The sequence below is a fragment of the Lissotriton vulgaris genome, chromosome 3_1 (assembly GCF_964263255.1).
Source record: "Lissotriton vulgaris chromosome 3_1, aLisVul1.2, whole genome shotgun sequence".
NCBI lineage: Eukaryota > Metazoa > Chordata > Amphibia > Caudata > Salamandridae > Lissotriton > Lissotriton vulgaris.
In genome coordinates, this window is record NC_141689.1 from 38810436 (window position 1) to 38822872 (window position 12437).

Below are 12437 nucleotides of genomic sequence, written 5' to 3' on the forward strand. Positions count from 1 at the left end.
GGCCGCAGGTTGCAGGTGCCGCGGCGGGAGGACTACGAGGCAGCCCGGTGTTCAATGCCCTCGCCGGTAACCTCTGTGGCAAACCCGAAGTCTTTTCCCAGCTGCTCATATGCCCAAATCAAATTCAGCAGAAACACCACTCCCTTTTGATCTCTATGCTCTCAGGAGCCCAGCCTAGAAAGGCTTCATGGTTGACTGTCACATTACCCTTGAGATCGTCCCGAACGACATGAACACCATCGAGGGACATAATGCCTTTCTCTGCTGAATTCACGTCATATGCTCTTGATTTGAATGATGTATAGTTACATGTGATGGCTATATGTACATAACAACTTCTGATTTTTATGCTATAAAACCCTGAAATTTCCAATAAAAACTTTTGAAATTGAAAATGTTCTAAATATTGCATCCCCAAGCATTTTATATTGACTTTTTTAAGAAGCACTACAGCAACAACAGCTGATCGGACTTACACTAACTTTGGCAGGAAGCCAGATCTTGGTCCACAATGTGAACTTTTTGTGATTTGGTGTAAATCTGTTCAGTAGTTTGTGAGAAATTAAGGTTACAAAATATTTATATATCTGGGCAGTTGGGTTCACCAGATTCTTGCGAGAGTCCAGCAGGAGAGAAAATTAAAAAATGGAACCATACGATTGGTCGAGAGGTCTCTTTTTCCCATCAGCCATCTTGCTGTCCCTAAAGCATGATGCTCCAGTGTGTCCTGCTGAAGTGAGCGCTCTGATTGGCTGGCTGTTGAAGGTTACAAATGAAATGACCGCCATTACTGTTTAGTATGAAAAATTGCTTGTTTTGTGAGAAGGAAGTAAATAAGGTATATAATTGGGTATGATGACGGCATCCTGTCCACATAGTAATTGAGAAGGGGTCTGTAAAGCATAAGTACTGTGATGAAAGTACGTGTAAAATCTGAGATGCTGCAGTACTTTCACATGATCCTAAAAGATAGTGAGGATTAGAAAAAATCTCTTTCTACTCTACTATGCAGATCTGTAGCCCTGGGGAGAATTCTCACTGTAGAGGTAGTTCATCACTGCACCCTTCTACACTTATTTGTCACCCTGTAGAATAGTGTAAGAGGAGAAGGCAATCCCTCCCCATAATCTACAATACATGCTTATCTTCCTGTGTAGGGATGATAGAAGAGAGTCCAGTCCCTTCCCACACCCTATAACCTCCACCTATCACCCTGAGGATAGTTGTCAATGGAAATGCCGGGCCCTACCCACACTCTAGCATGCACACCTGCTATCCAAGAGAGAGGTTTCAGTGGATAGGCCAGTCCCTGCCTTCACCCAACTATGCATACCCAGCATCCCAGAGAAAGGAGCATAGGAGACAAGTCCCTCTCTATACACTACTACGTACACCCATTACCTGAGGATAGCTGTCAAGGGAGAGGTCAGTCTCTCTCCATACCCTACTATACACACTTATTATCCAAGAGAGAAGTGTAAGTGGAGTTGTCAATTGTTTACAATAATCTACTATGTACACCTGTCATCCAAGTGAGAAGACTCGGCAGAGAGGCCAGTCCTGCATCACACCCCACTATGCACTTCTGTCATGCAGGAGAGAGGCCTCAGTGGAGACGTAGGTCTCTCCCCACAACCTGTTAGGCACAGCCATCATCCAAGAGAATGATCTCAGCAAAGAGGCCAGTCTCTCTCTACACCCTACTATGAACACCCATCATCCAAGAAAGAGGTCTAACCAGAAAGATTAGTCCCATCAAACATTTCTACGCCCATCTGTTAGGTAAGAGAAGGATCTCAGCAGAGAGGTTAGTTTATCACCACACCCAACTACGCACATGCAGATTAATCTCAGAGGAGAGACCAGTCTCTCATCATACCCTACTATGTATATCTGCCCTCCAAGAGAGAAGTGTCAGTGGAGAGGCCAACCCTCCCCACATGCAACCCACACTTCTGTCATGCTAGAGAGAGGTGTCAGCGGAGATGCCAGTTTCTCCTCATCCCTTACTGTGTTCACACCCGTAGTCCAATGGAGAGAGGTCACAGCAGAGAGGCCATTCCCTCCCCACACTCTACTGCATGCACCTGTCACCCTGGGAGGGGTCTGATTGGAGAGGACACTCACTTCTTACATCCTACTATGCACGCTGTCACGCTTGGGTGAGATTTCAGTGGAGAAGGCAGTTCCTCTCTAGAACCTAGTGCATACTTCTGTAAACCTGCAGAGAGGTCACAGCAGATAGGCCACTCTCTCTCATTCCCCACTACGCAAGCCTATCACCATGGGCAGAGTTCTGAGTGGAGAGTGCAGTTTCTCCCTACAGTCTAGTGTGCATTCACCATACATTGTTCCGTTCATAGCATTTTTTATATGCTTGCTGTATATGTTTTCAAGAGTCATGAGAAAGTGTGTTGAAATAATTTCCTAAAACTGAGTACCTTGTTCAGTTTGATACAGAGAGCACTGACTTACTTAAAACCAATACGGGGGGTTTCATCTAACCAGTCAGTCACACTGGCAAACATTATTAAGGTGGCTAATAGATTTGGATTATTCTCTGACTACACACTTGAAGTATCTAAGTCTCTAGTCCTCCTCAATTTTAAACCAGAAGCCCATATTGCTGGAGTTTGTTCAACAGCATCATATCTCGGGGTTCAATTAAGCTTGCAAGTCAGGAAAGTGGTCAAATTTAAGTATGAACCCCTACTACGCTCAGTTACTAGCAAATTGCAGCTTTGGATTAAGCTCCAGATAAGCATCATAGGCCAATGTAATATCATTAAAATACATTTTTTGCCAAACTTTATATACCTATTTCAGGCAATACCCATCAGGGTCCCCAACCATGTTTCTGAAACACCTCAAAGGTGCTATAGGCAGCTTCATCTGGGCATTTAATAGGGTTAGACGTGGTATAGGATTTATAAAATTCCCTTATGGCCAGGGCGGGTTGCAGTTTCCTGGCTTTAAACGTTACTTCTGGGCGGCATTCGCGTAATCTGCTAACACGAGGTGACCCAGACCCCTCCGTTTTTGGCTGTCGACTAGCACTAGGGCCAGACTACAGACTATTTTTATGTCAATGTGGAAATCCCAGATATTGTAAACGTGTTAGGTTTAAATTTATTATGGACATCATCAGTTTATGGTGGGAAATTTCAACTAAATACTCCCTTCTCCTGATTCATCCAGATACGCCCTTGTGGGAAACTGCAGCATTCCCGGCTGTATTCCACCATGCAGTGGGTAACGTTTGGCGGTGCTATGAGGTGGAGACTACAGGACAACTCTATGATATCAATGGATTCTTTACATTTTCCCAGCTCCAGCTCTCTTTCGATTGCCCTCACCATTTATTTTTCAAATACCTAAAAATAAGGGATTTTTTTATGTCTGAATGTAGGCTCACATCTGAACTGGGGAGCTCTGAACTACTTTCTTGTTTGTATAAAGCACCTATGAAATCATTAATTAGTGTAATTTGACATGGGCTCTGCAACACAGGGTCAATGCGGATAAATGGAGCAAGGTGCTGTCTGATGAAATTCTTGTCTCAGAAATCCTAAGTGCTTTAGACACCATCAATGGCTTGGTTCATTCTATTAATCTAAAGCTGCACCAATTTAAGACAATCTGCATGTTGTAATATACGCTGAGCAGAATTATTAAGTGGGGTGGGAACTCTGTGGATGAGTCGACTAAGTATCCCAAATGTGGGGGCTATCCAGCAGATATTTTATATATGCTCGCCACCTGATCTGATTTGCAATAATTTTGGGAGGAGGTGACCTAACAAATAAATTCTCTCTGTCTTGGATATGATGTAGATATAATGTACAAATGTCCTCTAGGGAGATCATGTCGGGCTACCCAATGGACTCTGAAGTTGGTTTGAGATAGATACTGTCCATAATAATTGTCTCGGCTAGACTATGTATTGTTGGAGCATGGGTTTTTCCCTACCCCAAGGGCAGTTGAGTGGTGGGCTGTATTTCGACAAATATATGAGTCTGATCTAGCCCTGGCTAAGCAGGAGGCACCAGTTCCATCAAAAGATTAGAACAAATCTGGGCACAATTGAACTGGGATCCACAGACCAATGTGCATGCCTGAAAATTAGTTTGCTAGGGTTTGACTCACAACATCAAGTGGGTCTGATAAACAATTCTGTATAGTTTGATCATGCAGTGTTCCAGCCTATCTCATCTTATGCATTCTTATATGGTGTTATTCATAATGTAATGTACCATAGTTATTTTAGTTTTAGGTGTACTATCCCCATGTTTGTAATTTTTTTCTGCTTACTTTCTACTTCTGTGTTTGTATTACAATTGCGTGTTCTAAATCTGTGCCAGTTCCAGCTTTCTATATGTAAAATATTGCTTTTGTTTCTTGATCTACTGAGAAAATGATAAAAAAATATATATTTTTTTAAAACAACGCAATGGACACTTATTGCCCTAATCAGAGAATCAACTTAGAAAAACTTTGTCTGCATGAAGCACTGCAGCACTATACATGAAGCAATAATATCAATAACAATGTTGAATTCTTACTCCCCTTTCATTTGATTAAACAGCTGGACGTGCCCATACTCTCAGGTATCGGGTCTCCTAAAAGCCTCCTTATTAGAGGACGTAGAGACGTGGGAATGGAAACATGCTATGGTGCTCCCTGTTCTGAAGAAAGCCAATGCCGACCCCACCAAGCCATTTAATTCTCATCCCATCTACCTGCTTCTGGCCTTCTCTAAAATCTGGAAAAGCATATAAAATCTCAGCGGACCGCTTATGTGGAATCTCAGAACTTTCTCCACACCTCGTAATTAGATTTTAGAGCTGCTTTCTCTACCAAATCAACTCTTCTTGGAGTTACGGAAATGATATGGCACAGGTTAGATGAGGGTGAAACAGTGGCCCTTATCTTACTGGACCTTAGCGCTGCTTCTGACACGGTGTATCACTCTATCTTTCTGAGAGCCTTGCAGGTTGAGGGCTTACCGGGTTTAGCCTGGCAGTGGATCGGATCTTTTCTAGCCGACCGAACCTTCCAGGTTTTCTCAGCATCAGCTAATTCCAACTCTTATCCGTCCCCTTATGGAGTTCCTCAAGGATTGGTGCTGAGCCCACTGCTGTTTAATGTGTATGTCCGTCCTCTGGCGGATGTTGTGGAAGAGGCTAGTCTCTCCCTCTTTTCCTGTGCTGATGACACTCAGATTTTCCCTTTCCTCGGTTAAGGGGTCGGACCCTTCTGCTCTTCAGTCAGTCTGAGTGAAGTTGCATCTTGGATGCATAACAATCTACTCAAACTGAATGGTAAAAAGATTGAAGTTATGATTTTCGGGAATAAACATAATGCTTGGGGTCCTCAGCATTGGCCCTCCAAAATGGGTGCCTGCCCTTGCCAGTACACCACGTTCGCAATTTAGGTTTCATCATTGACAAGCATCTCTCTATGAAACAAGTTATCAAGATATCTGTTATCTGCTTTACTATTTTAAAATGCCCGAATATTTTTTTAGGGATGATTCCCCTTTCTGCCTATAAAACGGTAGTCCATGCCCTAGTCACTTCTAAGCTGGGCTACGGCAATGTTCTCTATCTGGGCTCCAATACAGCTAAGGACTTCAAGTGCTGCAGAATGCAGCGGCTAGATTACTGTGTCATGTTCCAAAATCTTCATGAGTCACCAGGTTCCTTCGTTGCCTCCATTGGTTGACGGTGGAGAACCGAATAAAATGTAAAGTTCTATGCTACATGTTAAAAATTTGAATTGGAGTGGTCCCCAAATATTTGCAAAAGTGAGTTCAACCTTACCAACCCGCTTGTCTTCTGCGCTCCGCCCACCAGATGAGGTTTTCTGTCCCAAAACTCCTGCATGCGTGTCCGGTCCTTTTCTTATCTAGGACCAACCCTGTGGAACTCTTTACCTATCTCACTACGTGAGGAAACTGTTCATGGTGTATTCCGCAGAAGCTTGAAGACTTGTGTCTTCAACTCTTAGATTCCTCCTTGCTACATCTTAGCTTTCCAACCCGGCTGGCACCGGGAAACACCTCGGGGTAGCTGTGCGCCCTATAAATTCAAATTCAAGGAACGTTTGGGGTGACTGGCTGCAACAGATGTTCAGTCAGACACTCAAAGGTGAGTCTTTTTTAGTTATTGTAAACTGAGCTGTGAAACAGTAAAGAAAAGAGAATTATTTGACTTGGCTCTTTTGCAATGTTTAAACCTTGGGGTTCTAAGAAAGAATTACTAGGTGGGTCTGACTACTATGAAGATGTGTTCAATGCACTTAAACGTAATATTGAGTGTGCAATGTTTCCCACATGTCTGAAAATGTTGAATGATGATCGTCAAGAAGAGGAAACACTAAAGAGGTTGCAGAGAACAGTTCACCAGGAAGCCAGAGCTCAAGCCCCAATAGTCAAGATTCCCTTAGGCAGCCTATCACTGAGTGTCTATAGCTATGGATAAAGTTGAAAATACTATGGGCCAAGTGAGGAGTGACTAGTAATGTTTGAAAACATATGTGAATCAGTAGAGCTTGGACCTTTACATGATAAGTTTGAATGTTCATGTACAACATTCAAGCCTACAATTCTCTATGTTGTTGGTCAGGTAGGCACAGGCAAATGTTTTCTGATTGAAGTAGTAACTGCATTTGTTAACAGGAAAACTAGTTGTGATTTCCCATGTGCTGTGAATGCTCCTTCTGGACCAGCTGCTCACAACATTAAAGGAATTACATTGCATCAGCTACTATGTTTCCTGTGGAACATGGCAACAAACTAGAGTACTTGAAGGTATCCGGTGATGCTTGTCATGAAGTGCCCTAAGTTATAGAAATAGTCCTCATTATTGATGAGGTTAGAGTGGCATCTAACCTAAAGCTGGCCTTCATTCAACTAAGGATGCAAGAGGTACTCAGAACTGACTTTGATGTTCTTTTTGCTGCTAAGCACGTCATAGTTTTTGGTGACCTTCTATAGTAGACATCGGCTTCATGAAGAAACGAAAAAGATATTTGGAAGCATTTGAAATGTTGACATATGGTTACATTTTCAGCATGCTGAGTTGACTCAGAATTTGACCCAGGCTGCAGATGTGGAGTATGGCAACATATTAAATGGCATTTGAATAGGAATTATTCAGAAAGAAGCAAAGAAAGCTCTTGCATGTACTGGTAATTGTTGTATTTCATTTACCAGTAGTGCTTGAACATATTCAATAAATCAAAGTGAAAAATCTGTGCCAAGCTTTCACCAAATGTATCCAGCTTAGTTGAGGATCAGACGCATGTTTGTTCTACAACAACAGCTATCCGTGAAATTGTTGTACTGATGTTATACAATTTACTTTAAATTCTTAATAGGATGTTCAGGATGTTTTAAAGATAGTTCTAAATGTGTTGGAAAGGAAGGGAATTCCAGTTAATGAAATCTATGGAATAAGCTATTCAAGGTATTGTGAAACTGTTAGTTCTTCCTGTCAAGGACTGGACCCAGAAAATTAAAATACCCCCCCACTTTGATCCATCCGTAGAAAGCTATCAGATGACCAAAGCGAGTACACTCTAGATTAGGTCCCTTAATCCATTCTTCTGTCCATCTATTTCTCCATCCTTTAAAACCATCATGCATCCATCAATTTATCCATCTTCTCATGTTTCCACCCATACATCCATCCTTTCACCCTTCCATCCATTTACCCTCTCCTCATTACAGTCTTGCATCCATCCTCCTACTCACACTCTCAACCATTCCTCCATACTTGTATCCATTCCTCCATGCATTCGTTTTCATCCATTCACCAATTCATTCTCCTTTTATCAATCCACCAATTCATATTTTCACCCTTTCACCCAGGTATCTATTTATCCATCCACCCGTTAATCCAGCCCTTCATCATTACAGACACTTTCTTTCACCCACCCATGTAAATCTTGTTTTCCACTTCCATCCATCGGTCCGTTCTCTGTGCATTCTTCCTTTAATACACACTTCCTCCCTTATTTTTATATGCCCTTCCTCTTGCGTCTTCTTCCTAACCTCTCTCCCACTCTCTCTTTCATTCCCTTTTAATTTCAGTGTGTTTTTTATTTTTTACCTTTACTTTTGATTTTTTAATAACTTTTAGCCAGGACAGGGCCATACATAATTTTAATTGTGAACACCTTAAGCTGTAAAAGTGTGAATTCACAATGTCACTCAGCAACGTTTTTCCAGAAGCCTGAAGAGGGTCATTGATAGCTGAGAGAGCTGAGCCTTAAGAAGTGGGAAAAAGTGGCTGAGTAACCAATTCATCAGGGGTTCCAGGCAAAAGAGCACGAGGGGGAAGTGCACATAGAACCACTGAAAGGATTAGAGCAGTAGCTGCAACAGTGAACTCAGGAAAAAGGCCAGTGCTGCCATTGTGTCCCAGAACTTGCTCCTGGGAAAAGATTGTTAGTCCTCCCAGGGGTCAGGCAAGTCCTGTGTGGAATATAAAATTGTATGAGCTTCAGGTGGGCATTTCTGGATACTGTATCAGGGTATAAAAGAACATACTCCCATTTATCGTCAATAAGTGCCGTAGTGAAGTATGTTTCCTATTTTGTCCACAGTATGTTCAAAGAAATTTGCATGTGAGTCAGCAGGGCGCTAGTTAACCATGTTATGAGATCTCACCTAAATTGAAGCGACTGCAGCAACTTGTTTGTACGAGGATCCACTGTGGTTATAAAAAGGAAAAGTTCAAGATGCCGTCCCTAGCTCAGGTTCTGCTTATACTGTATGGAATCTGTTGACTTGCAGAATGTTTCTTCGTTTCATGGTTAGGTCTGATCACTTCCACTCCTCGAGCCTTCACGAAAGTGATGGTAGTGGTTGTAGCCAATCTCCAAAGGGGTAGCAATCACAGTATTCCCTTACCAGGATGACTGACACATCAAAGTATGTCTCCAGAGATAGTGTCTTGCCACTTACAGTCAACAACCACGTTGTTGTTGAACCTGGACTTTTTAATCAACAGCCCCAAATTTCACCTCATTCTGTTCATAGGGACAATGCCAGACAGCACATTGAGTTGTGCCCTCTCTCCTTCCAGATTGGAATTATCATTCGAGTCCTGATGGTCCTCCTGCAGCCCTGATGCAGCCTCATGCATTCTGTTTGTAACTCATGCACACTTGCATTTGAGGGCCCTCTAATGGAGCATTGTGGTTCCAACACAACGGAAATCTCAAAAGCTGTATCAATCATTTGGATTTGCAGAATGCAACTGCATCACCTGTGAGAGTCTTGAGATGCTTGGATAGTGATCTGCTGGTTCTTCTATTGGTTGAACATGCAGGTCTTGAGATCCGTCCTGAAAAGCTATAGCAAAGTACATGCTCTGAGGCACAGGGGGAGGTTGTTCCAGGTCTCAGCCGCCAGGTAGAAAAAGGTGCGGACTCTGCTGTTGGTCCGGCAGATGCAACATGTGGCTGCTAGGAAGAGGGATTAAGAGCAATGTTACCTTGTACGTAGGTGGAAGTTAATTTGGGTGTTGAGGTACGCTGGTCTTTCATTGTGTGGTGCATTGTAAGCGTGGGTAAGCAGCCTTAACTGCCATCTCTTTGCGACTGGTAGCCAGTGGAGTTTCCTGAAGTGAGTGGGGATGTAAGTCCATCTGGGGAGGTCGAGGATGAGTCAGGCTGCCGTGTTCTGGATAATCTGGAGTTTTTTCATGAGTTGGGTGGTAGTTTCAATGTAGAGGGAGTCTCAAAAATTCCAGAGACATTGTAACAGACCTACAATGTTGAATTATGAGCAATACCTTTACACAAGTCAGGCCATTTCACCTTCTCTCTACAGGTATCATGGATGCTTCCACCATAAGGTGGAAGGCCTCATGTGGTGAAACTGGAGATCAGGGGTCACTGGTCTCCAGAAGAACAAATATTTCACATCAACCTGTTGAAACTGCAGGCGATACGTTTAGTTCTCAAGTCCTTCTTCCCTCACAATTGCCGTCAGTCTGTCCAGATCTTGATGGACAATGCAACCACGATGTGGTACATCAATAAGCAAGGGAGAGTAGGGTTGCATCCACTCTGCCAAGAAGCTTTGCGACTCTAGTCCCGGGGTTAGAACCATCAAATCTGCTTAGTAGCAAATCGCCTGACCAGAGTGCCCAAAATGTGAACGGACAGACTCAGCTGGTCTCCTCTTGCTAACAACGAGAGGCAACCTCACCCAGAGGTAGTCCTTGACATTATTCAAATATTGAGGGCTCCTCAGATACTCCTCCTCAGGTTGCCATTCCAGAAAACCCTCATTGCCTGGAATTCTGTGCCTGTTCGTATCCAATGCAGGGAGCATTGAGGGATGGGTTTCAGTTGAGCTGGAACTTTCTGCTTCAATACGAGTTTCCTGCCACACCTTCGTTTCCTTGTGTTTCAATGGACCCAAGCAATCCGAATTGCTACTGTCTGTGCATGAAGGGTGTAGTGTGCCAACCTCCTTTAATTCTCCCTATGCCATCCACTCTGTTTCCATCACAGGGTAGACCTCCTCTCTCATTTACAGGAGTGTGTTCAACAACCCAGTCTCCAGGGCCTGGGCCAGCAAGACCAAGCTCTGTTTGTGTGAATAAAGCTTGTTACCAGCCAGTGTCCTTAACAGTAGAAAATCATGGTCTCTGGACTCTGAAATGCACATCACTGCCTGTGCATCTAACTGCAGATTAGTCACTCCTAGAACAGCCTACGTACCAGGCAGGATCTTGTAACCTCTTCCAGCAATGCCTCCTTTGTGTCAACAGGAACAAACATGTGGCTCATGGTGATCACATAGGCCTATACTGCATTATGAGATATGGTTAGCATTGTGGTGGAAGCTGGGGATCTGGTTGAATGGACACAGCCAGTGTTCATTCAACCGGATCCTCAGCTTTCACCACAATGACAACATTAGCAGTGGCTGACCGCCCTATTTGGTTCCTAGTATGATGTGGTCTAGAGCCTACAAATCTTTCCTGGGTTACTGATGATGAGGTGTAGGCAGACAATATCTTCCCCCCTCATTATACCGATGAAGGACTTTACCTATACCCAGGGAATACAAGTGGGCTAAATACCTTCAATGAACCCAAGATGGACTCCTCACCAGGCCCATCAATGGAGGCCTTTGCAGTACTAGAGCGCAGAATGGCAGTTACATTTATTACTGCTTACATTTAAAGGAAAGTCAGTTTGCTGACTGATATATGCCAATGGGGCTGTCTTCATCAGAGTCTCTATTGCCATTTAACAAGGCACTCACGGACACCCTTGTGGCCACTTGTTAAAAGTGACACTCGGCTCCTACATTCAGTCGACCTGCGGTCAGGTGACACAGACTGACCCCTGGCGACCCTGATAATCTGACAAAACACCCTATGCTTGAAAGCCTTGTGGTGCAGACATCGACAAGTTAGGTGACTCCAAATGCCTTTCAGATGAGTCCTCTAGGCAGCGCAATAAAGCATACTGACACATATGGCAAGAACATGCTGTCAGAAAAGAAAGATCCAGACAAGAAAGTGCTATACTGAACAACTGTAGAAGGTGAACACCCTTTACTTTATCATCGGTTGTTGCTCAACACTTTATGAGACAAAAAACACATCAAAGGCTCCTAAAAATCATCACATTTGGAGAGCAACATAATATCGAGAGACCAAGCCCATAATACTGCCTGGGGAAGTTGAGCACTGTACCTGTTCCTGATACACACATCTGAGGTCCCCTAAGGCTAAGAGAGTAAGAGAGGTGGAGGCGGAGAAGAGGGGTATCCTTCTACGTGGGACAGAGGCCATTGCAGAGACTCTAGAGTACCTGAGTTTTCAAAGGTAAGCACTGGGATGGACAGTTGGATGTTCGCAGGGTATTGAGCCTATTCTACCCCACACTAACCTCCCTGTAAAGCCTGTGACTACTTGCCATTACTATCACAAAGTGCTGAAGGGACTGTAGGATGGGCCCTGGGACATCTGTGGCAAATAACACCAGCCCGCACAATTGAGCTCAGCATCACTTGCTTACCACATGCCCCCAATCTGTCTATCAACAACTGTGATTTCATCAGAACCCTTCAGTTTCATGATGGTGACATTAAGCATAATTTCACTTTGTTCACGCTAAATGATGATATATCTGCATTTTGATTGAAGAATCATGTTGTGTTAGGTCTAGGTGTGCCAAAGCCATCTATAAGTACTTACTGTATCTTCATGTTGTTTGCTGTCGATTCTCTTGGTACTCACCTGTCTCTTCCATTTTTTTTGGTTACTCTCGGTATTCACTTATTTCTCTGCATCAATGTAAAAAGTCATACAGCTCATCACTCTATCATCATGACTCTTTCTTTTACATTCTTCAGGTACTCACATGCTGGTCACCATCCATAGTTATGCTACAGTTGATCACTC

General features: G+C 43.4%; 1 protein-coding gene across 6 annotated transcripts in view; it reads right to left on the bottom strand.

Annotated features, from left to right (window-relative positions):
• The window catches only part of LOC147725885 (long-chain-fatty-acid--CoA ligase ACSBG2-like), a 405988-nt gene that overhangs the window by 45590 nt on the left and 347961 nt on the right, over nt 1–12437 (bottom strand). The window lies entirely within an intron of this gene.